Genomic DNA, 25,683 nt, shown 5'->3' with positions numbered 1-25,683 from the left:
ACACACACACCCCGCCCCCCGCCCCCCCCCCCCCCCCCCCCCCCCCGCTTATCTTGAAAACTGAAATCTCTGGTGACACTGAAACCTCATTTAGGGCAAATGAATTAAAACTGTGTAGCTGTTGCCTCTTTTATGGGGCAGCTGCTGTAGTTCCCGGGGCTCCACAGGGTTTGGTTCCTTAGACTTTTGAGTTTGCATCTCTTGACTTAGATGGGAATCCTGTAAGAAAATGTGATAATTATTGCCCTTTAACAGTTCCTAGAGTCAAATACTTTGTTACAAATGATATGATAGAAAGGTACAGAGGCCTGGATTCAAGTCCTGTTCTACCATGTCCTGGTAGTGTGACCTTAGCTAATACAGCAACCCCTCTCAGCTTCAGCTCCTTGATCTTCCAATTGAGCATAAAAACTCCCATTTCCAGTGAGTGTGTGAGAACTATGTGAGTTAGTGAAAGTGTTAGTGCAAGCTATATTGTTTAAATGTTTATTTTTTGCCAGTACTCAATCTGAGGTGCAAAGATGAGCAATATTGCCTCTACAGAATATTCCTCAAAATGATTTTTGGAGTCTTTGTATTTAAATGTTAGTTATGGGGGAAAACCAGGAATAAGTCTCATGTAGCTGAGCAAGTCACAGACACAGGTGAATGATATCAAAGAGGTATTAGAAGAGAGGCTGCCCTGTGCCTGCCCCATAACTTCCAGACTTTGGTTCTGTTGGCTGCCCAACCACGCTCCCCCATTTGCTGTTTGAACAGGATGTTACAGATCAGAGAGAGGACCAGCATTAAAAAGAATTTTAACAGGAGCACTTTTTGAAATCCGCCTTCAAAGGGCAGAGTACTTTAGAAAGTCCAAACTTGGTCAGTAGAGAAGGACAAACCATATCCTTCTCACTACTGGGGGGACTTTAAGTACCTTCCTGACTGCCTGCAGAATTGGGACCACAATGCTGACATTCTTTGCAGAGGGCAGCAGCTGGATACAGCTCTTAAAAAAGTAGATCCACATGTGAAGTAGTTCAGGTCACATCCTCTTTGGACATCACTTTGGCCTTGTCTTTGGTCCCGGCTCTCTGAGTGGTTGTTACAGCAGCATGTGTGGGCGACAGTAAAGTGGCCACAGTGACAAGTGCTTCCTGACTCTACGTTTCAATATATAATTTTGTTTCTCCAGCTCCCCACCCTCCACTCCCACTCCATCACCCCTAATCCTGTCAAACACTGCACTTAAAATGCCATTTTGCTTTTTTGTGGTGATTCTTTTGTGAGAATAAATTGGAGTGACCACAAAAGTGCTGCCCAGACACATTGGTCATCTTCTGGCCCCACAGAAAAAGCACAGTTCCGTGATAGTTGAGCATCGGTTCATGTTTACCCAATTTCCCAGACACCAGAAAAGCTCAAGTAACCCACCATTTATAAAATTGCCAAGTGTTCAGGCAAGTTTTTTTCTCCTACTTGTTTAAAGCTTTGCTTTCTGAAAAATAGTGCTGAGTGGGAAGCCTGGAAATACCTGAAAGTAATGGCTTTGGCCGACAGGTAGCTAAGTTTCATTCTCAGGCTACAAAGCAAGTGTATTTTTCTTCCTTTCCAGGAAATTGAGAGATGCTAGGCAAAAAGTAGCTCCAGTTTTCATTATTTTATGCTTCAACTAGGCTGGGTTTTAGGCTCTTTCACAAAAGGCTAGTTGCTGGACAGAAGTTAAGCTTATAAACTTCGGTTTAAATAAATGCTTAGTAGGAAAAGCAAAGGGGTGAGTCCTGGAGGTTCCACTGGCCTTAACTCTTGTTTGGCCCTTCATTTTTTTGTGTCAGCTGCTCCATTTTCCTGGAGAACTGCCTTGATTTAGTGAGCAAGACTTTTTATAATGTCTCTTGTAGTGGGAGGGGAGAGGCAAGATGCCTAACTGGAAATGATCATGGGCTGAGATGGCCTTGGGCTTCTAATTCAGACCTCCTGTAATACTTTGCTTTCCTGTTGCTGTTTGAACATATTTTTCCATTATTTGATAACAGTGAAATGTGGATCCTACTGAGTAGAAATCCTTCTTTTGCTTCTCTAGCCACTCAGCAGTGACCATGATGCTATGCTCGGGGGTGATGAAAACAATTTTCCTCTGTGATGCAGACTGGGCTCGGGCCTCAGTAGGAGCTGCTTTCTTGGCATTTCTCAGTGCAGAGCAGATGCCGTGATGTGGCAGGCTGTGGTCCGTTAGGCACCAGTTTCTGTTCCTTATGCTTGGATTTGTATTTGAGCAAGTTGCTCTCCCCACTTGCGTATGTCTTGCACAGGAACTTAAAGGCAGGAGGGGAGAAGGTGGCAATACTTTTGTCTTGAGAGTGCCATTTCTGCACTCTGGTGTTTGCTGTATCTGAGGAAATACAACTTAAGTTAGCAATCTAATGCCTGCCAGGGGCTCCCAGCAATGACCTAGTAGATTGAGTAGAAGTTACTAGTTCACAGTCACTGCCCAACTATCCCAGGAAAAATACTCTTCTGGAGGATTTTATTGGATTATTGGTCCAATATTTAAGATGCATAATCTCTTGTCTAGAAAAATGAATATTATGTTGTCAACATTATTTGATATAGGAGAAAATTTCTTAAGCAATAGTGTTAGAAAAAGGCAAAGTCTTAACAGAATGATAACCTGGACATCCTCCCTGAGCAGTAGTTTTCAGTCTTCCAGACCTTGGGTCTAGTCTTGCAATCGTGTGAAGGCTTTCAAAGCCATGCTCCCTCCCACCATTGCACCAGCCAGCAATTTATGGAGAAGGCTGCTGGGCTGAGGACCAGAGGGCCCTGTGCTGCCTGCCTCCTCCTGCCTGGTGCTCTCTTACCCTGTGCCTACCAGGTGCTCTCTGTGGCGCCATAGGGGCGGCTGTCACGGCCAGATGGGCTCCATGTTTGGCATTGGACTAAGTGAATGGAAGGGACAGAGCACAAAGAGTAACTTTTGACCAATTATTTTCTTGCTGGTAGAGAGAGAGAAATGGAAAGTGCTCGTCATGTGGTGACTGTGTAGGGCCTGCTAGTGCAGGCACGTCGGAGTGCAGGAAGAAAAGGTCCAAGAAAAGGTCCACAGAGAAGCCCTGTGTCTCTCCTGGACAAAGATGGGAAGACACTAATGGGGAATGTCAGCTGAAAAAATTTTCTAGAAAGTGACTTCATTTTTCCTTCATTCAGCAAAAATATATAAAAAGTAAAAATGATTAGGTATTATGAAAAAGGAACTCTAGGTAAACAAGATATAAAACAACCAAGTTCTTGACTCTTAGAGTATCTGGTCATCATAGGAACATAATCTATTATGTTGCTTCATGCCAACTCCCATATCTGTTCCTCTTTGAGAAATTACTTTTTGAATTTAGGGCCAGGAAAATCTTGTCTCCGGTGAGGAAATGGTCTGCATCCTCTTTAGATATGAGAATTTTATAACTTTTCAGTTTCTATTTCTACCCTGTGAATAAAACTGGAGTTCTAGGTTGAAAACCACAAGGATCAAGTGTCATTTCCTAGGCAGAAAAGAGGAATTTGTTGAAAGAATATTTAATCCAAATCTCTATACTCATGACCTGGCTGCACCACTGACTAGCTCAGGGCATCGGATGCTTAATTTAGGCTTTTCAAAACCCACTTTTCTTGCTATTCAAGAAATAGTGAGCTCCCAAAACAGATGGAATGTTCCCCAAACAGATGGAATGTTTAAACACCAAGTTTGGAAAACTATTGCCCACGGAGCTCTGGGGAGAGAGGTCACAAAATCTGGTTCTCAGACTGCTGGGCCAAGGGAGTAAGATGTCCAGCCACCTGAGAGAAAGCTTCCAACTGGCCAAGACCTGAGAGAAAGCTTCTGACTGGCCGTGTTTCAGTTTGGGAACTAGCTCCTTCACTATCCACAGTGGGAGGAATCCACTCCCAAGATGAGTGAGGCAGTCTCCAAAAGAAAGATTAGCTGACTAATGGAAAGGGTTGGATGCTGGGTAGCAAAACTGGATGTCAGAGAATGAGCCAGACTAATGTTCAAACCAGAAGCCCTGTCAGTCCTTCCAAGGAGCCTATCTCTTGTGCCTTTTTGAGGGGTTCTGATTGCTTTCTTTCTCCCCCTTTTATTATTCTTATTGTACAACATTCCTTGAATGGCAAGTAAAGTGAGATTTGAAAAGGATAAATGAATTGCTTCATGCCCCTGAGCTAGTAAGTGGCGCCGTCAGGTCCTCAATTTATATCTTTTGATCTCAGTTTCAGTTGACTTTCCTATGAGTTGGTGCAATGCAAAGTGGAGAGTGAAAAATGTCCAGAAGGTACCCAGAAATTGTCCTGAAGAGGAATATTTCTTCAGGTTTGGAGAATTTGTAAGTCTGTGTGATTAACAATAAGCACGTTTCCTAATGGAAGGAAGATGTCATCCATTTTCGCTAGTAAGCCAACCTGCCCTTCAGCCCAGAGTGTGCTACCATTGCCAGAAAAATTGCCACAGTAAACATGGGGAGTGAATTCTTCAAAAATTCCTCTCTGACTGAGAACTTTCCAGTATTTCAGGTTTATATTTACACTATTTCCCTCTTTTAAAAGACATACCCTCTCATCTGAATGTACCAGATTTTAATTTTCTTGCCCTTTAAAAAGGTATTTTCTGGAGGAGAAGGGGATTCTACCTGTTTATTACAGAAAATTTAGATACTACATAGATTCTCCAACAAAACCCACCAATCTCCCAGATTCCACTATGAATATTTTGGTTATTTCATTTTTGTCTGTATGTGTAGGTATAGAGACACACACACACATATAGAAACACATGTGTGTGTATATATATATATATATATATATATTTCCTTATAAATAGTTTGATAGTCTTCTTTTATCAGATGACAAAATCTTACAAGCTTCTTCTCATGGCATGAAATTTTTGTTGCTTGACCTAGATTTCTCCCCCTCCCCCAGGAGCATTATCATTTTATTTTTTATTAAACAAATAATAAAAAAAGAAAAATAAGGAAACCACCATCATTCATTAGATTCCTAAAGTAACATTCTCTCTCTCTCTCTCTGGTTACCTCAGATCAGTTGTCAGAGTCCACTGGTTTATTATTATTTTGTTAAACTGTTTTGTTTTTGGTGAGCCCACCTGATATTTTTTCTCCTTTTGACTTGTTTCACTTAGCATATGAAACTCTAGTTCCTTCCATTTTGCAGGAAAGCATAAAATTTCATGTTTTGAAAAATAGCTGAGCAGTATTACATTGTGTATACGTACCACATCTTTTTATTTATTTTTTTAAGATTTTTTTTTACATCATTGTTCATTTTTAAACAGTATTTGCTGTCCTCCCCAGGTGTAGTCCCCACAGAATTTCCTTCCCCAAGGCACCCGTGCACCATCACCTCAGTCCCCTGTGCTTCTCCCTCCCTCCCTCTGATCCCTCTCCCTCCTCCTCTCCTGCAGGATGTCTCTGGTTTATAATTGTCTGGTTTCATTTTGTTGTGTTTTGTATTGTTATTTTTTTCCCCTGATGTTTTATTTGGTTCCCCTATATTCCTGCTATAAGTGAAACCACCCGATATTTTTCTTTTTCCTTCTGGCTTATTTCACTGAGCATAATTCCTTCTACTCCATCCACGTTGCTGTGAATGGCATGAGTTTATTTTTTTGATTGCTGAGTGGTGTTTCATTGTGTATAAATGCCACATCTTCTTGATCTAGTCATCTATTTTTGGGCATTTGGGTTGTTTCCAGGTTTTATCTATTATAAATAGTGCTGCAATAAACATAGGGTTACAGATATCTTTTTGAATCAATGTTTTAGTGTCCTTTGGGGTAGATCCCTAGGAGTGGAATTGTTGGGTCATGTGGTAGCTCCATTTTTAGTAGACTGAGGAACCTCCACACAGCTTTCCATAGTGCATATCACATCTTTAGTAGACACTTAGGTTGTTTCCATAGCTTGACTATTGTAAATAGTACTGCAATAAATATTGGGGTGCAACTGTCTCTTCCAGTAAATAATTTTATTTTCTTCAGATAGATACTCAGAAATGGATATACTGGATCATATTGTCATTCTACTCTATTTTTTTAAGATTTATCTATTTATGAATACAAGAGCTGGGGTACAGGCCAGAGATGCAGGGAGAGGGGTGAGAAGATTTACCAGAGACAAAGCGGGGAACAGAACAGGCAGACTGACAAAATACACTGCTGAGGGGAGGAGCGGGCGAGACAGGGGAGGTCTGCCTCACTATGTGGGTTTCTCTTTGGCTGGCCGGGAATCAAACTCACGCTACAGAGGCTGTAGTTTGCTTCATAGTGCGGTGCTTAACCCCCTGCGCCACCAGGGAGGCCCTCTACTTTATTTTTTTTGAGGAGCTTCCATATTGTTTTCCATGGAGGATGTACCAATTTACATTCCCACCTACAATGTATGAGGGTTTTTTTTCCCTAAATACCATCAACAACAATTGCTACTAGTCATTTGGGATATAAGTTATTCTCACATTGTGAGATGATACCTCATTGTGATTTTAATTTACATTTCCCTAATAGTAAATAAGGATGAGCATTTTTTCATGTGTCTGTTGATAGCTGTATGTCTTCTTTGAGGAAGTGTCTTTTCATATCTGTAACCATTTTTTGATTGGGCTTGTTTTTTTGTTGGTGAGTTGTATGAGTTCTTGATACACCCTGAATATTAGCCCTTGTCAGATGTATGATGGGTCACAGGTGCTATGGAGGTAGGAGAACTCCAGGGACTACACACGAGGGAAGACATAAAATACTGTCCAAAAATTAATAACAAGGTAAAAAAAATATAAAAAAATATGATGTGCAAATATCTCCTCTCATTCAGTAGAATGTCTTTACATTTTGTCAACATTTTCTTTTGCCGTATAGAAACGTTAATTTGATGTAGTGCCATTTGTTTATTTTTGCTTTTGTTTCCTTACCATTGGGGTCCAGTCCCCAAAGATATCTCTAAGGTTGATGTCATGGAATGCAGTGACTTTTTTTCTATGTATTTTATGGTTTTAGGTCTTATAACATGCAAGTCTTTAATCCATTTTAATTTTGATGTATGTAGTTAGAGAATGTTCTACTTTTATTCTTAGGTGTATGGCTTTCCAGTTTACCTGACACTGTTTGTTGAAGAGACATTCCTTTTTCCATTGTATTTCCATGACTCCTTTGTCATAGATTGTGATATATGTGTGAGGTTGTTTCTGGGCTCTTGATTTTATTCTATTTTTCTGTGTGGTTTAATTTCAGTCTCACACTATTTTAATTACTGTTATTCTATAGTATTGTTTGAAGTTGGGTAACATTATGCCTCCATTTTTTTCTTTCTTTCTATTTTTTTTAATTGGCGGTTTGAACACAGCGCAGTGAAGCTGTCCACAGCCTCTGTAGCAGGAGTTCGATTCCTGGCCAGCCGGGGAGAAACCCACATGGCATGGCCGACCATTCCTGTCTCGCCTGCTGCTCCCCTCAGCAGTGCTTTCATTCTCTCTGCCTCTTCTGCATCCCGCTCTGCCTCTGGTGACTCCTCTCATCCTCCCGTGCCTCTGGCCTGTACCCCAGCTCTTGTATAAATAAGTAAATCTTTAAAAAAAGTTTAAAAAAAAAGAAGCAGGGTACAGGCCAGAGAGTGTGGGAACAGAACTGGCAGATGTACTAAAATACACTGCTGAGGGGAGAAACGGGCGAGACAGGAGAGGTCTGCTGTGTCATGTGTGTTGCTCCCCAGCTGGCTCAGGATTGAACTCACCCCGCAAAGGCCATGCACAGCCTCACAGCTCTGCGCTGAACCCCTCCCCAACCCTGCGCCACCAGGGAGGCCCCGATTGTTTTTTCTTTTCAAACTTGCTTCAGCTTCTTGTGGTCTCTTACGGTTCCATATAAATTTTAGCATTATTTGTTCTATTTCCTTAAACATTATTGGAATTTTTGAAGGGATTGCATTGAATCTGTATATTGCTTTAGATAAGAAGGCCACTTTAACAATATTAATTCTGATTCTTGAACATGGAATATCTCTCTCTCTATGTGTCTTCTTCTATTTCATTTAACACTATCTTGTTAAAAGTTTTCATTATGCAGGTATTTCACCTCATTCTTTAAATTTATTTCTAGGTATTTAATTCTTCTTGTTGGAATTGTTTTCTTAATTTCATTCTTTTTTTAAAGCTTGTTTGCATATAGTAATGCGGTAGAGTTTTTCATATTGATTTTGTAATCTGCTAATTTACTGTACTCATTTATTGTTTCAAATAGCTTTTTTAATGGAGTTTGGGCTTTTCTGTTATCAAGCCATCTGCAAGAAGGGATAGTTTCATTTCTTCTTTTTCAATATGAATTCCTTTTATTTATTCTTATCTAATTGCTCTGGTTAAGACTTCTAATGCTAAATTAAACAGAGGTAATGAGTTAGCAATCTTGTCTTGTTCCTGACTTCAAATGAAAAGCTTCAAGTTTTTCACCATTGGATGTGATATCAGCTGTGGTTTTATAATCTGTGAACTTTATTATTTTGAGATATGTTGCTTCTGTTGCCATTTTACAACAAAATAGGTGAGCAGGCCTATCACTGGGCCTATAAGAGGTAAGCAAGGGAGAAGAAAGCAGACTGGGAAAAATAAATAAGCAATCAATGTAGTTGCAAAGATGGCCTTACTGGTGGGGACAGTGAGAGGTAAACTGTCATAAGGTTAGAATTGGGCTGTATGCAGACTTCCACAAAATTTTCTAGGACTTTGATTGTTTTCTTCTCATGACACTCAGAAACCCACCCTGGGTTTACTCTCAGAAAGAATGCCAGAGAGTTCTCCTAGTCCCTCGCCACTATTGTGGAGATTTTGCAGTGACAGTCCTGGGATCAGGCAAGTGCTTCTGAGGCAAGCAGCACACATTGGTTGAGTTTTCGGGACCCTGGAGCAGGTCAGGAAATTGTGCTCTTAGTCTCTCCATCTTGCTTTCTCTCTGTTCTCTGGCAGTGTATCATCTCTGTAAACATTCTCACCACAGGAACAGAGCTGGAAACACATGTAATCAGCAGCCGCAGCAGCTACAAAGAGGGTTATGAAATCTACTCAAAAATAGTCTTCTTGCCCCATAGGCATGCAAAGCAGCCAAAGAACCAGGGCGAACGTGTCAGGCAGCAGATTTGCTCTGCTTTTCAAGAGGCTTCCAAGGACCAGCTACATTTGGGCACAAAGGAGCTCGCTGCTGGTCAGAAACTCCCTGAGGTGATCTGGGCCTGTGGCCATGAGTCCCTGACACCAGAGCCCAGCCTCCCAGGAGATGCCAAGGCTGAAGTCTCCTCTCCCACCTACTCTGAAGTACCTCAGTCCTGGTGACATTCATTTGTTAAAATGTTGAGGTTATAACATGTTACATGAGACAAGAAGATAAAAAGTCTGACTCCTGCCCTTAATGCATTAGTCAATTAATCCCCACCCCAGCAGGGTTGGGAGGGTCCATTTGTATTCACTGGCTGAGAGGGAGGGTAGCAGCCTTGTGGCTGAGTGCTCAGAGTGCCTGGGGACATGGGACTTTTCAGGTGCAGGCCTACTACGTGCCTAGTGGTGGACTGACAGGTGGAACTTGCTGTGACCTGGGTGGCGCAGGAGTTGTCTGTCTGCTTTCATCTCCAGCAGGACTGGGGTGTGACCTTTGGCCTAGTGACTTCAGGCTTCTTAAGTCAGCTTCCTTTGCCAAGCTGGAAGGTGACATTTCCCCTGTATTTCCCTCATAATGGGGAAAGGAGTTAGATGGTGATCTTTCACCGTGTGTCCTTGGAGTTGGAGCTCTGTCAATTCAAAGAATGACTACCTTACTTAAGCCATTGCACAGGTCCTGGAGGTACTTTTGTAAATATTGTTCTTTGTGGCTAAAGAGACATCCATGTTCTGGTGGAAGAGACTGGTAGGCTAGAAGTCAGGAGACCTGGGCTCTAAAACAGCTGTCATGTTGCTTTGCTGAGTCACTCTAGTGCTCATGACTTCCCTCAGTTGAGCCAGACCAAGACTGGTAGTCTAAGAAAGGGGCCTCAGTAGTCCAGGGGCTGGGCTGCAGGAAAGAAGATGCTGAAGACAGCGTGGAAGGCATGACCCACACTGACTTCCATGGGATCCCCAAATGAACCCTCCTTTCTGTCTCCTGCCTCCCAGCCACACCTATAAATTTCACTTCTCTTTTACCTGCAGCCAGGTTGGCTTTGGCCCAGATTGAGTTTCTGTCTAGTCAAACTAACCCCTGGGCTTCTGCTGGGAGGAGAACACCATCGGGAGTAGCAAGAACTTGTCTTTGGTTTTGTGGTGGAACTTGAGTTGCTTCTCAGGTCTATCGTATCTTAGCTTAGACCATTGCCTTGCTAGAGTGTGTACTTTGCATACAACCTCCCGCCTCACTCAGAGGTGAGCATGGCCCAGGCACAGAATTTGATGTAATTGACCCTATTCATAGGGCCAGGCAAGGGAACTCACTGGCTTGTCTGTTAGAGTCTAGTCCACAGTTGTTTCTGAGGAGCAGAACAACCACAGTTATGTGAATTTGATGGCCACTTTAGAGGTAAGGGAAAGTGAGGCCTGGTCCTTCAGTCACTTGAGCAGTACCTTAAAATCAATGTTCCCCAAGCCCTGCTAGAGTCCTGCTCTGGGAGTCACAGTTTTGCTTAGATGGGACCCTGAGTTTGCCTGCCATATAGGGCATGCAGATTTCTCCCCTTCGATCATGTCTTTGCTTTGGGGACCTGGGGTGGGGAGACCTGAACCCATACTCCTCTATCACATTGGTACTTCATGGAACCTGTGGAAGTTGCACCATGTCATATGGCTCCTTCCCATGGGCTTTGACAATAGGAAAGGTGTCTGTGTAAGGATATCACTCAAGTGTCTGCAACTCATGTTTCCAGAAAGCGTGAAGGTTTTTTACCTCCTCAGATGCTTAGGCATGGAAAGCTGCCTCCACTAACTTGGCTGTGAAAACCTGGCAGCTGTTTGGGCTGAAAATAGTAGGTGCTTTGGGTTTTAATCGTGGCACAGGAAAGGCATCACGTACACATGCCCTGACTTACGGTTGTGAGCTTGGGGGCTGTCCAGCCACAGGGCCGAGTTTGTAAGTGGCTATAAGGTGAAGCTGGCAGTGTGCTTTGGCAGCCAAGAAGGCAGATGAGCTGAGGGTGTCTGCTTAGTGGGGCTGCTGCTTCTCTGTGCAAACAGCAGGTAAGAGAAACCACCTGAGCTGCAGTGGACTGGGACAAGGTTTTGCAGCAAGAGAAGAAAGTAAGTTTAGTGTTTTAAGCAAAACATCTAGCTCTTTTCCTTTAGCTCCAAATGATAATCTTTTAAGTGTTTAAATCATTACCTGAAATTAAAAACCTGAAAATAGTCTGATCAACAGATGATGGCATGGAAAATCACAGTTGTCTCCCTGCCCACTGGGCCTGTGTCACCTCTCTTTCCAGATTTCCTTTCACTTTTTGGCTGTCCTATTTCCTCTCACAGGGCCCTGCTCTATGCTCAGCCTGGGCACTGGCCAGTAGCTCTTAAATCACAGGACAACATATGTTCTGACTCTTAACCATCTATAGAGTATTCCAAACAACATTTACAGGGTCTGTCAGTTTGTCCCTCCCTCCTTTCCTACTTTTTTCCCTTGAGAAAAGAAAACTGCTAGGAAGGTCACTGAGCAATACTCTAAGATTCTTGTAGGTCAGTTTTCATTTTGTCCATCCTGTTCCCAGGAGAAAGTGCTCAGGCCTTGGAGAGAAGTGGGCTCAGCTTTGAATCCCAACTATGCTATTTGCAGCTGTCAAGCTTTGAGTAATTTGCCTAAGCCCTCTGGCTTTTATAAACTGAGATTAATACCAACTTTTCATGCAAATGGCCAACAGGCATAGGAAAAAATGTTCAACATCCCTTAGAATTAGGGAAATGCCAATTAAAACCACACTGAGATACCACCTTACACCAGTAAGAACGGCACATATCAGAAAAACAGGCAACAACAAATGTTGGTGAGGATGTGGTGAAAAAGGAACTCTCCTACATTGCTGGTGGGAGTGCAAACTGGTCCAACCACTATGGAAAGCTGTCTGGAGGCTCCTCAGTCTACTGAAAATGGAGCTACCATATGATCGGGCAATTCCACTCCTAGGGATCTACCCAAAGGACACAAGAACATTGATTCAAAAGAACACCTGTGCCCCTATGTTTATTGCAGCACTATTTACAATAGATAAAACCTGGAAACAACCCAAATGCCCAAAAATAGATGACTGGATCAAGAAGATGTGGCATATATATTCAATGGAATATTATTCAGCAATCAAAAAAGATAAACTCATGCCATTCGCAGCAACTTGGATGGAACTAGAAGGAATTATGCTCAGTGAAATAAGCCAGAAGGAAAAAGAAAAATATCGTATGGTTTCACCTCTAACAGGAATATAGGGGAGCCAAATAAGACATCAGTGTAAAAATAATAATAACAGGACAAAACACAACAAAGCAAAAATGGACAATTACAAATCAGAGACATCCTGCAGGGGAGGAGGAGGGAGAGGGATCAGAGGGAGGGAGGGAGGAGCACAGGGGACTGAGGTGATGGTGCACGGGTGCCTTGGGGAAGGAAACTCTATGGGGACTATACCTGAGGGGTTGGGGGAAGCAAATACTGTTTAAAAATGAACAATGATGTAAAATAATTTAATATAAAAAATACAAAAAAATGCAAAAATAGTATTGACTGATACATAATTAGTTAAGTAAAAATAAACTATACTACCTTCAGCTCTTTAAAAAAAATACCAACTTTTCAGGGCTTCTGTGAGGGTTTCAATAGAATAGTGGCCACAAAGCCCCAGGAACATATATGTGCCCAGTGAATGGTGTTCACACTAGCTTGCTGATGTGATAGCCTTTTGGAGACTCTTTTTTTTCAAAGTCTGGACCATAATTGATTGATTTATTTTTTTCCCCATTTCACTCTGAATGTCAACATTTTATTTCTTTTGCATTTTTAAAAATTTATACATATTTTACATCATTGTTCATTTTTAAACAATGTTTGCTTCTCCCCCCGCCCCCTGCCTGCCTCAGGTGTAGTCCCCATGGAATTTCCTTCACCAGTGCACCCTGCACCATCACCACAGTCCTCCATGCTCCTCCCTCCCTCCCTCTGATCGCTCTTCCTCCTCCTCTTTTTGAGACTTCTAATGTAAAGCCAAAACTGTGGAGACACAGAGGATGGGCTTGTCTAGGCCAGGACACCCCATCAGCACATCGTGCCCAGCCAGTTTGATCCTGGGTCACTGGCCAAATATGTTCACAGCAGGGTACATGTAGGGAGGGAGCAGATCCTCAGTGCCATTCATTTCTTATGGCAGTTTATCTCATTTATTTTTGTTTGCAGTATAACTGACATGTAATGTTGTATTAGTTTTAGGTATACATTGTGATGATCTGATATTTGTATGTATTATGAAATGATCATCACAACAAGTCTAGTTAACATCCATCCTCATATAGAATTATGAGAATTCTTATTTTGATAAAATGAGGACTTTTTAAGATCTACTCTCTTAGCAACTTTCAAATATTCTTATGCCTATTTAAATTTGCTCCTAGCTAGAATTGGAACTGAAAATGCAGACTTAGCTAAAGTCTAAGTTGGAGTAGAAGTTGCTGAAAGAAATTCTTCAATGATTTTACAAACTGTTATAAATAAAATGAATTTAATAAACTATTCAAAAGACATGGCAAATTCAGTGTCTAATCTGTCTGCAGGGAGTATCAGTCTTTTAAAATCCTCCATTAGTGGTACAGGAAGAAGCGGATGACATCTTTGGCAGAGGAGAGAGTTTGAGTAGGAGCTCAGGGAGACAAATTCTGTTCCCAGCAGATGAACTTGTGGAAGTTGTTTGCTTTCTCTCAATTAGTTTCCTCATCTGTGAAGTAAAGATGATGAGGATAATAGTAGTTCTATATACAACATCTATCTCACAGTATTAAAATAAAACCCAATAAGATCATGCATTTTAAAGTCTTTTGCAAAGTGCAAGTAATGATTGTTTCACTTTGCAGGAAGGTCGCAAATCTATGCCTTATAGCTTTTGCTGGGCTACTAGGTTTCTGGTGTTGATTTATTTGCTTGAAAAGGTGTAGAAACTGACTGTAGGCAATATTTCTGTCAAAGACTAGGAAGTAGGTTTATCAAAGGGCAGATGTTGTAAGGCTGAGAGCATCAACTGTGATATCAGGGATAGATTAGGGTTGCTTTGCCTTGATAATGGGAATCCTCTGTGATTTTGTCTTACGTGACGATGGGTTCCATTTTTTGCTACCTTTCTCTGTCTACTTTGTTTCTGACCTCTTGCACAAGGTGCTGTGGCAGATAAGCAGTGCTCACTCAACATCCTAGGTGCTGTGTTCTTAGGTTGAGGCCAGTGCACTGTGAGCAGAAGTGACACATGCAGCTTCCACACTGAGATAATAAACAGCCAGTGTATATTGGTGGGAGGGTAAATCAATGCAGCCTCTATGGAAAACAATATGGAAACAATATGAAAAACAATATAAAGAATTAAAAATTAGTTCCACCACCTTGTGATCCAGTAATCATATTTCTAGGTGTATATCTGAAGGAAATAAAATCAGTATTTTGAAGACATAGCTGCACTCCCCAACCCCACCATGGTCATTTTAGCATTTTCCACAATAGACAAGATATGGAAACAACCTAAGTGTCTTTCAATAGATGACGGATAAAGTAGACACACACACAGAGTTGGTAATATTATTCAGCCATGAGAAAGCACGAAAAGCCATGATGTCATTTGTATCATCATAGATGAACCTAGAGGTCATTATACTAAGTAAGATAAGCCAGTCAAAGAAAGACAACCACTTTGTGATCTCACTGGAATCTTACAAAAATCAAACTCATAGATAGTAGAATGGTGGTTACCTGGGGAGATGCTAGTCAAAGGGTACAAGCCCTCAGTTATAGGATTTAGTTTTGGGGATCTGATGTATAGCATGATGATCACAGTTAATAACACTGCTTTGCATACTATCCTGGAGAGTTGTGAAGACAGTGTGTCTTAAGCATTCTCACCAGAAACACGCACATGTGTATACATACTCACACATACACACATACACTATAACTATGTGAGGTGTGTTAATTTTATTTGATAATATTTCACAAAATATTGGCATACGTATCTCAAATTATCATGCCATGTACTCTAAGTGTATACATTTTTGTCAATTATACCTCAATAAAGCTGGAGAGAAGAGAGTCCATGTCTTACTTCCACGGCCCTCTCCTTCCTCTGCCTCATGGACAGGAAGGCACAGCTGCAAGGTGGAGGTTTGACCTGCATTGAGTGTTATGTGAATGGGAAATAAACCTTTGTTGTGTTGCACCACTGAGGTTTGGGTATTTATTCTGGGACTGCAGCATGATTTTGCCCGTTCTAACTAATATGGCGGGCATGTTCCCTGCTTCACTTCCTCACCACTACTCCCTCCTCAAACCTTGTTCCATTTTTACTGCTCAGGAAATAGCTATTCTCAAAATTTACAAATGATTTCATCCTTGTTGACTACTGAGTTGTCTCACCTGCTTGAAATGGTTTTTCTATTTTTCATTTTATTATATACAAATTAAAGAAGTAATACATTCTTGCTTTATGTAAATCTCCTATTGCCTGGTCATTACCTATCTGCTTTCTGTTCTGATTGTATTTTCTCTTAATCCTTGTAAAGGCAGATTCCTTCCCTTTTCCCTGCTTCCCCCCAGCCTGTTTCTGGTCCTCTTCTAGCTATTCTGCCCTCATCATACTTCCCTCATGACCTTGATTTTCTCATCCATGCTCTAGCTATTTGTGTGGGGCTATATTTCTCATAACAAGACTTTACCATTCGATTTCCTATTTCTTTTAGGTTCAAAAATTTGAGCAAGTTGAATTTTAGCTGGCTTATTTTAAAAAGTTTTGAAATGTTTGCTTCTCCCTTTGGATCTTTTATCTCTTTAGAAATTCCTTTGAAAGCAGTAGTATATTTATTCCTGGCCTCTTTTATAGGTTATGTGTTGGGCAGAAGTAATGTCCCCCAAAGATGTCCACATCCTTATCCCTGGAACCCTGCAACATGTGCTTTGCATGGTCAAAGGGATTTTGTCGACCTGATTACCCTAAGTGTCTTGATAAGGGAGAGGATCTTGGATTATCCTAATGGGCCCAGTATATCACAAGGGTCCTCATAGGAGATGGAGGGCCAGGAAAGTGAGATTCAGAGAGATGTGATGACCTACGTAGAGGCTGGAATGATGCTATTGCTGGCTGGGGACCATGAGCCAAAGACTGCTGATGACCTTCAGAGCAGGAAAAGGCAAGGAAACAGAGTCTTCCCCAGAGCTTCTAGAAGTAAAGCGCTGCTGATCCTGGGTTTTTAGCCCATTGAAACCCACTTGAACTTCTGATCTCTAGAACTATGAGATAAATATATCTGTGTTGTTTTTATTTTTTTTAAAGATTTATTTATTTATACAGGAACTGGGGTACAGGCCAGAAGCACGGGAGGTTGAGAGAATTCACCAGAGAGAGAGCGGGGAGCAGAACAGGCAGACGACCGAAAACACTGCCAAGGGGAGCAGTGGGTGAGACAGGAGAGGTCTGCGGCGCCATGTGGGTGTCTCCCCAGCTGGCTGGGAATAGAACCCGTGCTACAGAGGCTGCAGACTACTTCACAGCACTGTGCTCAACCCCCTGTGCCACCTGGGAGGCCCTGTGTTGTTTTTAGACCACTAAGTTTGTAGCAATTTGTTACAGTAATACAATAATAGGAAACCAATATAGGGTAAAAATTAAAATGTCTCAAATGTCTAGATTTGTGGTCTACAAGGTACCACAAAAAGTATAGTGGGCTATGGGTAAAATATTTATGAAAAAAGAGGTTTTATGAAATGCGGTATTTTTTACCTGTCATTTTCCAAGTTTTGATAGAGACATGAGTGCACAAGTAATTTTTCTCAGCAGTAGGAGCACGATGTAAATGGCAACCTCTACATGACTTTATGGCAGGTAGAGATTACAAATGGCAGGGACTATGGTGAATTGGAAAGTGGATAAAATGCTAAATATGAATCAACTGAAGCAATTATTACCGGTAGAATTTGGGTCTGTTGTTTCCAGTGTTTCTAATTTAATTCTAGTACATTTTGGGGGGTTGTCTTACAAATGAACTACTCAAGCAGAAGCTATCTTCAGGCAGTGGCTTGCTATCCTCAACTGTACAACAATCTCTCTCTTTTTTTTTTAACCTATTCTTATCACCACCCTAGATATCTTTTCCAATGTATATTTTTTCCCTTTGGTTTGGAAATCTCTTGTATGTGGACCAGCAGACGTCCTGCTCTTGTGCCCACCCTTGCTCCACTCAGACACACATGATTTCATCAGGAGGCTGATTTGATTTTATCTGCTATCTCTCTCTCAGCACTTTATAAAGTATCCTCAGAAAGTCTTTGAAAAGTTAGGTTTATAAAATTATGGCGAAAACCTTCTCTATACTTTTTCCTCTGTTAGGGCACACTATTCAAGGAGATTTACAAGCACTCAATTAACCAGGTGATAAATATTGACAAGTAGGACTAAGCCTATGCCGGTGTTGGGCGGATTATAGGGGATAGAAGACAGAAACTCCCTGTGAGCATGCCCCTCAGGCTGAGGGGACAGTTTGGCTTAGGGAGCAATTCCCTGGCCTAATACTTCTCGAGACGCTGAGACACAATTTGAATCTTCATGCCGGCAAGATATTTGCTCAGACAGCTGAGCAAATCTGGTATTTATATCCCTCTTGCATTCTTCTGGTTTGTGGTTTCCCTATAGGACTAGTAAACAGTGTGTGCAGGAACCTGGAGCTTCCCTGAGTTGCAGCTAAGTCATCACCTGCCCCTGAGAACTGCACCAAGTCGACAGGTGAGCCCAGCCTCTCTCTGGTTACAGAGAGTGACCAGGTAGACACGAGGCTCTCCTGGTACTTTGGCAGGACTCCAAACTATGAAACTGTGCCTAGTGGAACAGCATTGGATGGTGTTGCTATTTTACTTCCAGTGCATTCTGCTCAATTCCCAGGTGCCTGGATCCATGCTACCAACATAATGGGCCTAAGGTTAAAGTTGTGTGAAAATAATAATTGTTATTACAGGAAAAAAAAATATATGTGGTTTATTTGTGTTAGGCCCTATGCCAAGTTCTTTATATTGATTATCTTATCCTCACAGCTACAAATGATAGTTATTATGACCCCCCCCCCATTTTATAAACCAGAAAAATGAGGCTCAAGGTCACAATTCTGCAGAGCCAAGATTTGAATACAGCAACCCATTCATGTTGTACATGCAGCCTTGGTGAAAACTCTATTTAATTAAAACCTATGGCCTTAGATTTCAAGGTTTTTTTTTTTTTTTCGAAACCACATTGCCTTAATTGGTCTAGTCAATATGCTCCTGAAAAAAGTGAACAGAAAAATGCATGCACCTGTCCGAAGGGCATGGGACTCATCTTTGTGCCATCTGCAGTATTTAGCACTGAGCAATGCACACAGGAGACCAGGAAGGAACAATTGTACATGCATGGATGAATGATGAAACAATTGTTGACGTTCGTTTGAATTTTAAATGTATTCAGTAGGACCTGTATTGGAAGGGTTCCTGAGCAGAGTATCTAGGTTAATTGGTTTTATTTAAAGTTACCTGTAAGTGGGCATCAATGTATAGAAAAAGAACTTTAAGAATGGACTTTACCTTTCTCCTTGCACTTTTCTGTATTTTTGAGATTACATCACCAAAAACTGAGAATGAGTTGGTCTAGTCCGGGTCTAAATAGATGAAGACATTTTCATGAAGTAAAAATGAGTTGGTCTAGTCCTCTAGTCACTGGATGCAGCCTGGCCAGGGAGGGGACCCACTCACGGTGAGGCAGCTGGTGCAGTTCCAGGAGAGGAGTTAGAGTAGAGGCCTGCCAGCTGGAGTGACGAGGACCTGGGCACAGCATCCTGGTACCTACTGATCATAGCTTTTTTGCAATCTTGCATTTGAGTATCCAGACCAGTAGATATAACTGAAAAATTCAAACCTGGGAAAAAAGACAAAACTTAATTCATCAGCAACTCTTCCTTCTCACCATGGCAGGATGTTTTCTCATATGTCAAATAAATTATTTCGTTATAGCAGGAATAACAAACTGGTGGCCCATAGGTGGAATCTGTCTGCAAAGTCTGTTTACTTGTGTGAATAGTCTTAGTCTTTCAGGTCAAGATTTCTGGTTTCTCCAGAGACATACTATGGGGGGTGGGGTGGGGTGAGGGGAGAAGGGAGTAGGATCAAAACAAGGGTGGTGGGAATTGTATGGGGACTATAGCCAAGATGAAAATGCATACATTGTGCAAAAATAAAAAATGATGTGAAAATATATAAAATTAAAAAACCAAAAATAAATTAACCAAAAATTAAATTAAAATTAAAATAAAAAAAGATTTCTGGTTTCTCTTAAAAATCTGGAAGACCTGGCATGTGGGCCTACATTCTCTCATGACCAATACCAGTCACAGAAGAGTAGCAGGTCCCCTCAGACCCAGCCCGTTTCAGTCATTTATATTATTGCTCAAGCCTGTAACCATTTGAGTTTGTGAACTGTGTCCTATCTGGTTCCACTGAGCTCTGATGAGATGTGATTTTCTGTGAATAGTTTTACATGCTGCTCAAATAGGTTTTTTATTTCCTAATAACATAATGACAATAGACATTTGACTTCCTATCGTCAAAGATGTATCTCATCTGGAGATTCTCTGGGCAAGTCGGAGCGTTTCTGTGTAGGTTGGCTTTCTGGATGATCTTGGTGGACAACCAGATTTAGGAACCCACTGGCTCCTCCTTGTTGCTCCTTGTATTTAGTGCTTGGTTCACATATTGTCAACTTCTGGGCTCTCATGTGCGGGGATCCTTTCTTAGTCGTATTTTTATCCATCCCCATCCTATAATGCCATTTAATACAGTGCTCTGCAAGGCCAATGCACTCTACCAATCTCTAGTGAGTGAATGATTGAATTAACATTTCCAAATAGCTTTCTTCCTTAGGACATGAAGAACAGAAACCTCCAAAATCATATGTTGAAGATCATTTGATTTAGAGAATTTATGTTATAAATATGGTGTCAAATCAGCCAGAGAGGGAAAGATTCCTTAGCTTTATCTTGGGAGGTTTTCTGCCTTGGGGAGGTTAAGAAATAAATGATTCCTTCTAAAGAGAACTTATACTTTTCATCAAAAGATAGATTTCTCACGCACCCAACGCAGTGTATTATTTGTACAATATTTCAAAAACAGCAAATTGACTCAATAGCAAAGCAAACTTTCTAAATTATGCTGCAATTTTGCTTTGAAATATAAACCTTGAAGAAATAATACTAGGAGCTTCTTTCATACTAGGATATAGATAGTGATACAATTTAATTTATCATGTTATGATTTATTTATCAGGTGCTTTGCTTTCAAAGAGTTTAAAAAGCCTAGGTCTGTAGAAGAAAGGTGTGGCAAGCCTCCCAATTAATTTGGATTGTGAAGGAGAATATCCAGAACATTTTGGATTATAGAAAACCTGTTTGGTTATTTACCAAATAACCTGTTTGGTTATTTACCCAGTCCGCCTTTGCTAGATGCTCTTTGGGTTATCTCTGATTGTCACAGTTGGGGTCATTCCAGAGCAGGCCTTAGGCTATGGAAAGGTTGTAGCTAGGTGAGGTAGAGAATTTGGCCTGAATTTGAATTGGCTGTGGTCTGCCAGACCTGAACCGGCAGCCTTGAAAAGTTTGGCTGTCTAGAGTGCTAGGGATTAGGAACAGTTTTTTCTCAAGTGCGCAGAAGTCTCTATTTGGTGACTGTCACATGCGTTTTTTGGCACCACTGTTGATTTCTATCTTGAAGTCAATTAGAATAAGTTTATAAAATCTGTGCTTTGCATTACTGACACCTGCACTTTGTTTTTCATTTTCTTCTTCTTAAAAAACAAACAAACAATAAGGTTATGATGCAATAAACTATTCAAATTAATGTTGTATACACACAGAAGGTAATGGCGCTGAAAGCAAACCATTGGTAGGTTTGCAGGAGCACCGTGACTTCTGGTTAGTTGGAAGTTGAGTGGGAAATGTTGATGCTTAAAAATATGAATTGCACAAAGGACACAGTCACTGATGTTAGACTAGACTGTTTGAAATATAAATATTAGCACTGGCCTAGTTATCTGTGAAATTTGGAATTAAAGCTGCTTATACCATGGCCATCTTTTGTCCTGATTTCTATATCTGCAGGCAGCTACTAGCACTGCTGCTGCTGCTACTTCTGCCATTACTGCACTCACACCCTTTGTTGTATTGGCTGGCCGAGTCTGTTTCATCAGGGGGCTGTGAGAAAGTCCGAGATTTGTCATAGGCACAGATCCCAGAATTATGACTAGATTTGAACAATTTCCTGAAAGAATTGATCAGATGTTAACTTCATACATATGAGATTTGTGGCCCTACCGCACAAGGATATTCAAAAAAGGTAGAATTCCACCCAGCTCAAATGGGTATAGAAATAGACAATTAAGAGCCTCCCTGGTGCCACAAGGGGTTAAACATCAACACTGTGAAGCTATCCCCAGCCTCTGCAGCATGAGTTTGATCCCTGGTCAGGAGGTGACCCACATGGCATAGCAGATCTCTCCTGTCTCACCCACTGCTCCCCTCAGCAGTGTATTTCAGTAGATCTGCCTGTTCTGCTCCCCACTCTCTCTCTGGTGAATCCTCTCACCCCCCACACCTCTGGACTGCACCCAAGCTCTTGTATGCAAAAATAAATAAATCTTTAAAAAAAAGGAAATAGGCATTTGAAAATCTTAAGAACAAAAGAAAAGCATGATGGGGTAACACCAGAGTAATGGTTGCAGACTTCCTGGGAAATTGCGCCTGTGTTATTTCTGCCTCAGGTTTTCGGTGGTGAGACCTCCCCCTTTTGAAGGCAGTTAGTAACTCTTAATAGATGTCCCACTGGGGTTGTGGACAAGAATCCAGTTGGTGTCCCAGCCAGGGAGATTTCTAGTCTTTAAGAAACCTTACTCTGCTAAGGAGGTGTCTCCGAAATAAATAAAGTTCCTAAGGTAGTTTTGGATGACAGATTTCTTTTGTGGGTATGCATCTTTTAGTATTGAGAAGATTTAGAATTAATTATAGGACTTTTTAAGTGACTCAGATTCATGCTAATACAATATTTTGGCTGTAAAAAATTGTGGACTTTTAATATTTTTAGCATTTTTGTATTTTAAGCTTTAGTAAGGTGTCCCAGTATTAATTCTCAGCCTGAAAGCCGCAGCATAGGAAATCTGACATCATGGAGCTAAAGGTTTCAGCTCCCACTGAAAGCTTGTTTTGCCATCACTGTCCTGGTTATCACTGAGAGGTACTTATTAGGAACTCCCTTGTAAAATAAGCTAATCGCCTCTGATTTCTTCCTTTAAATCTAACAATCCATTTAGTTGGTGAAAAGAAATTGTTATAGGAAGAATGATACAATGTATACTAAAAGTTTTACTGTAACCTAGTTAACTGTCCACGCACTTTTCTGAGATCTCAGGTAGAAATATGCTATAGCCACACTAAATATCACACCAATTGATCTTTTTCCAGCAGAGACATTCTCTGACCATTGAATTCAGTCTAGAATTCATACTGTCCTCACTGCAAATTAATAGATCACATTAAAATGTATTGATGATGTATTGCATGTGTCAAAACAGAATGTCAAAGTAATTCCAAAGAGTGAAATATGGGATGAGGTAATCTCTTGGGCTCAGGAGCTGTCTGTAAGATACTTTTCCTCTGTATCCTAGAAAGTTGCTGAATGGGATAAAATGGAGGTGTGCTAGTAATGTGAGTTCAAACACATTTCATTTGGTTCTTTGGATGTTTTATATGCCAAAGCAAGAATTATTAGTCTTTCTATTTCCGCTTTTGAAGGACTATATGTTGTACAATTGCTAAAGATAAAATACCAATCAAACTGACTGTTCATCTTTTATTTAGTTAGTCATCCATAGTTATAGACCTAAATATGTGCTATGTACCTTGGGAAATTAAGAAAGGAAGATAGAGTTCTTATCTTCAAGTGTAAGGGAATGGAGTTATCTCTGGGTTCTTGGTAAAGACTTTGGTCCAACTTGGGCTCCTGGGTTGTAAGTTACTAGGGAGAGAGGACCTTTCCTCCCATCTACACTGAAAGAGCGTATTCTGTGCTCTGTCAAACGTTACTTTAATCAGGAAAACTAAGCTATCATTCTTTCTTCTTTGTGGGGTAGCAGCAGATACGTTTCTCCCCATTTTACAGATAGCAAAAGTAAAGCTATGTCAGTTGTAAAGGTTTCTTCAGATAAATTCACCAGACTCTGAAATCTCAAGATTTCACTGCAGGTACCAGCAGGGAAAGAATGGTAAATGACATGTGCAAGATTTGTTCAACTTTTTTTTTTTTTTTAAGATTTATTTATTTCTTTATACAAGCACTGGGTAAAGTCAGAAGCGTGAGGGTGAGAGAATTCACCAGAGCCAGAGTGGGGAGCAGAACAGGCAGACTGATGAAATACACTGCTGAGGGGACCAGTGGGCGAGACAGGAGAGGTCTGTTGCTCCATGTGGGACCCTTGCCTTTGGCCGGGGAGCAAACTGGCGCTGCAGAGGCTGCGGGCAGCTTTGCAGCCCAGCGCTCAACCGCTGTGCCACCAGGGGATGCCCCAAGATTTATTCAACTTTTTGGGAAAGATTTATTTATTTATGCATACAAGAACTGGGGTGTAGGCCAGAGGTGTGGGGTGGTGGGTGAGAGGATTCCCCAGACAGAGCAGGGAACAGAATAGGCAGATCTACTGAAACACACTGGTGAGGGGAGCAGCAGGCGAGACAGGAGAGGTCTGCTGCGCCATGTGGGTTAGCTCCCTGGCCGGCGATTGAACTCATGTTTGGAGTGACTGGCTATAGCTTGATAGTGCTGTGTCTTTAACCCCTGTGCTACCAGAGAAGCCCCAGGTTTGTTGAATTTTAAGTTCTCTCTGGTTATAAGCTCGACTTCCTAGAGCGTTGAGCATGTGCAGAATGGTGTCAGTGCAGCTATGGAAAAGAGAAACATTAAAGAAGCCAGTGAGCCTGCACATCTCTCCTGTGACAAAAGTGATTCTTCTGACTTTTCAAAGTGAGTTTTAGAAAGTCATGTATGTACTATCTTGAAAGCTGTAGTAAAAGGAAAAACAATCCCCTCAGATAATAGATATATTTGGTGCAATTCTTGAGAGGGAAATGGTAATTTTATAACTGAGAAAACAAACATAAATATTTAAGGAATGATAAGCTCTCCCAGTGGAAATCTCTTCCCCTTCCCAACATGGCATGTGATCGCCTGCAGGCTTTTCAAGTTAAAGAAGCCACCTGCATATCTTACCTGGTGAATATTCAGAGAGACTCTCAGTACTTCTGCTAATTTATGCCAATGTGATTAAGGTCTTTATTGGGAAATTGTGCAATATCAGGATCAATAACTGGGGACTTTGGAACAAAGCACACACCCAGAAACCCTGCTGGTGGGATGGATGTGCCACTCAAAGGGAACACGCTTCTCTCTGTCAATTAGGTCTTTAGGTTCATGGCCCGAGTAAAACAATGAAATCAGTCAGGTATTTAGCAAGGGGGATTATGACACAATAAATCTTTTATAATGAATTTAGCTCAATTCACTTGGAAAGCAAAGGGTAGAAACCAAGAGAAAGAATGGTTTTACAGTTTTGATTACTCCAAGAAATTATAGATGGACATATAGACTGTCTCAGAACAGCTATCTAGAATATTTCCTTCCAATTGTACCATTGCCAAAGATTTTAAACAATAATTGGACAGGATTTGAATGAAAAGGAAAAAATATATATATTTACATTATTTTTTAGGATAAAAAAAGATTTATTTTTATTTGTGCATACAAGAACTGGGGTGTAGGCCAAAGGTGCAGGGGGTAAGAGGATCCACCAAGAAACAGAGTGGGGAGCAGAATAGGCAGACTGACTGAAATACACTGCTGAGGGGAGCAGTGGGTGAGACAGGAGAGGTCTGCAGCGCCATGTGGATAGCTCCCTGGCTGGGGATTGAACTTGTGCTGCAGTGGCTGCCTATAGCTTCACAGTGCTGAGACTTTAATCCCTGTACCACCAAGAAGGGCCCTATTTTTTAGGGTCTATTTTTGATTCTTTAGTTCTTGTGAAGTGGCTTACCTGTTCTCTGAGAAAACCTGCAACTGGAAGAGAGGTTGAGGAGGAGAACTGAGAAAATGGTTTCTTTGAATATGCTCTGCCTTTGAGGCCCTTATACCATGTGAGAAAAATCCTTTAGACAGGACTCCTACACTGCATGCTGCCCCATCTACCTCTCTATAGGCTCAGCTTGCCTCCACCCAACCACCCCCTACCATCCTACTTTTACTGAATGTTATTGTTGCTTCAGAAGTGTTGCTCTGGCCTCATCTACATAGCAGCATCCTTCTCATAGGGAGGCTAGAGAAGGAGAATCTGGGTAATGCCCCCAAAGAAAGTTGCGTTTCCT

The sequence above is a fragment of the Talpa europaea genome (genome assembly GCF_964194135.1).
Source record: "Talpa europaea genome assembly, chromosome: 8".
NCBI lineage: Eukaryota > Metazoa > Chordata > Mammalia > Eulipotyphla > Talpidae > Talpa > Talpa europaea.
Note: the sequence above shows the minus strand (reverse complement) of the source record.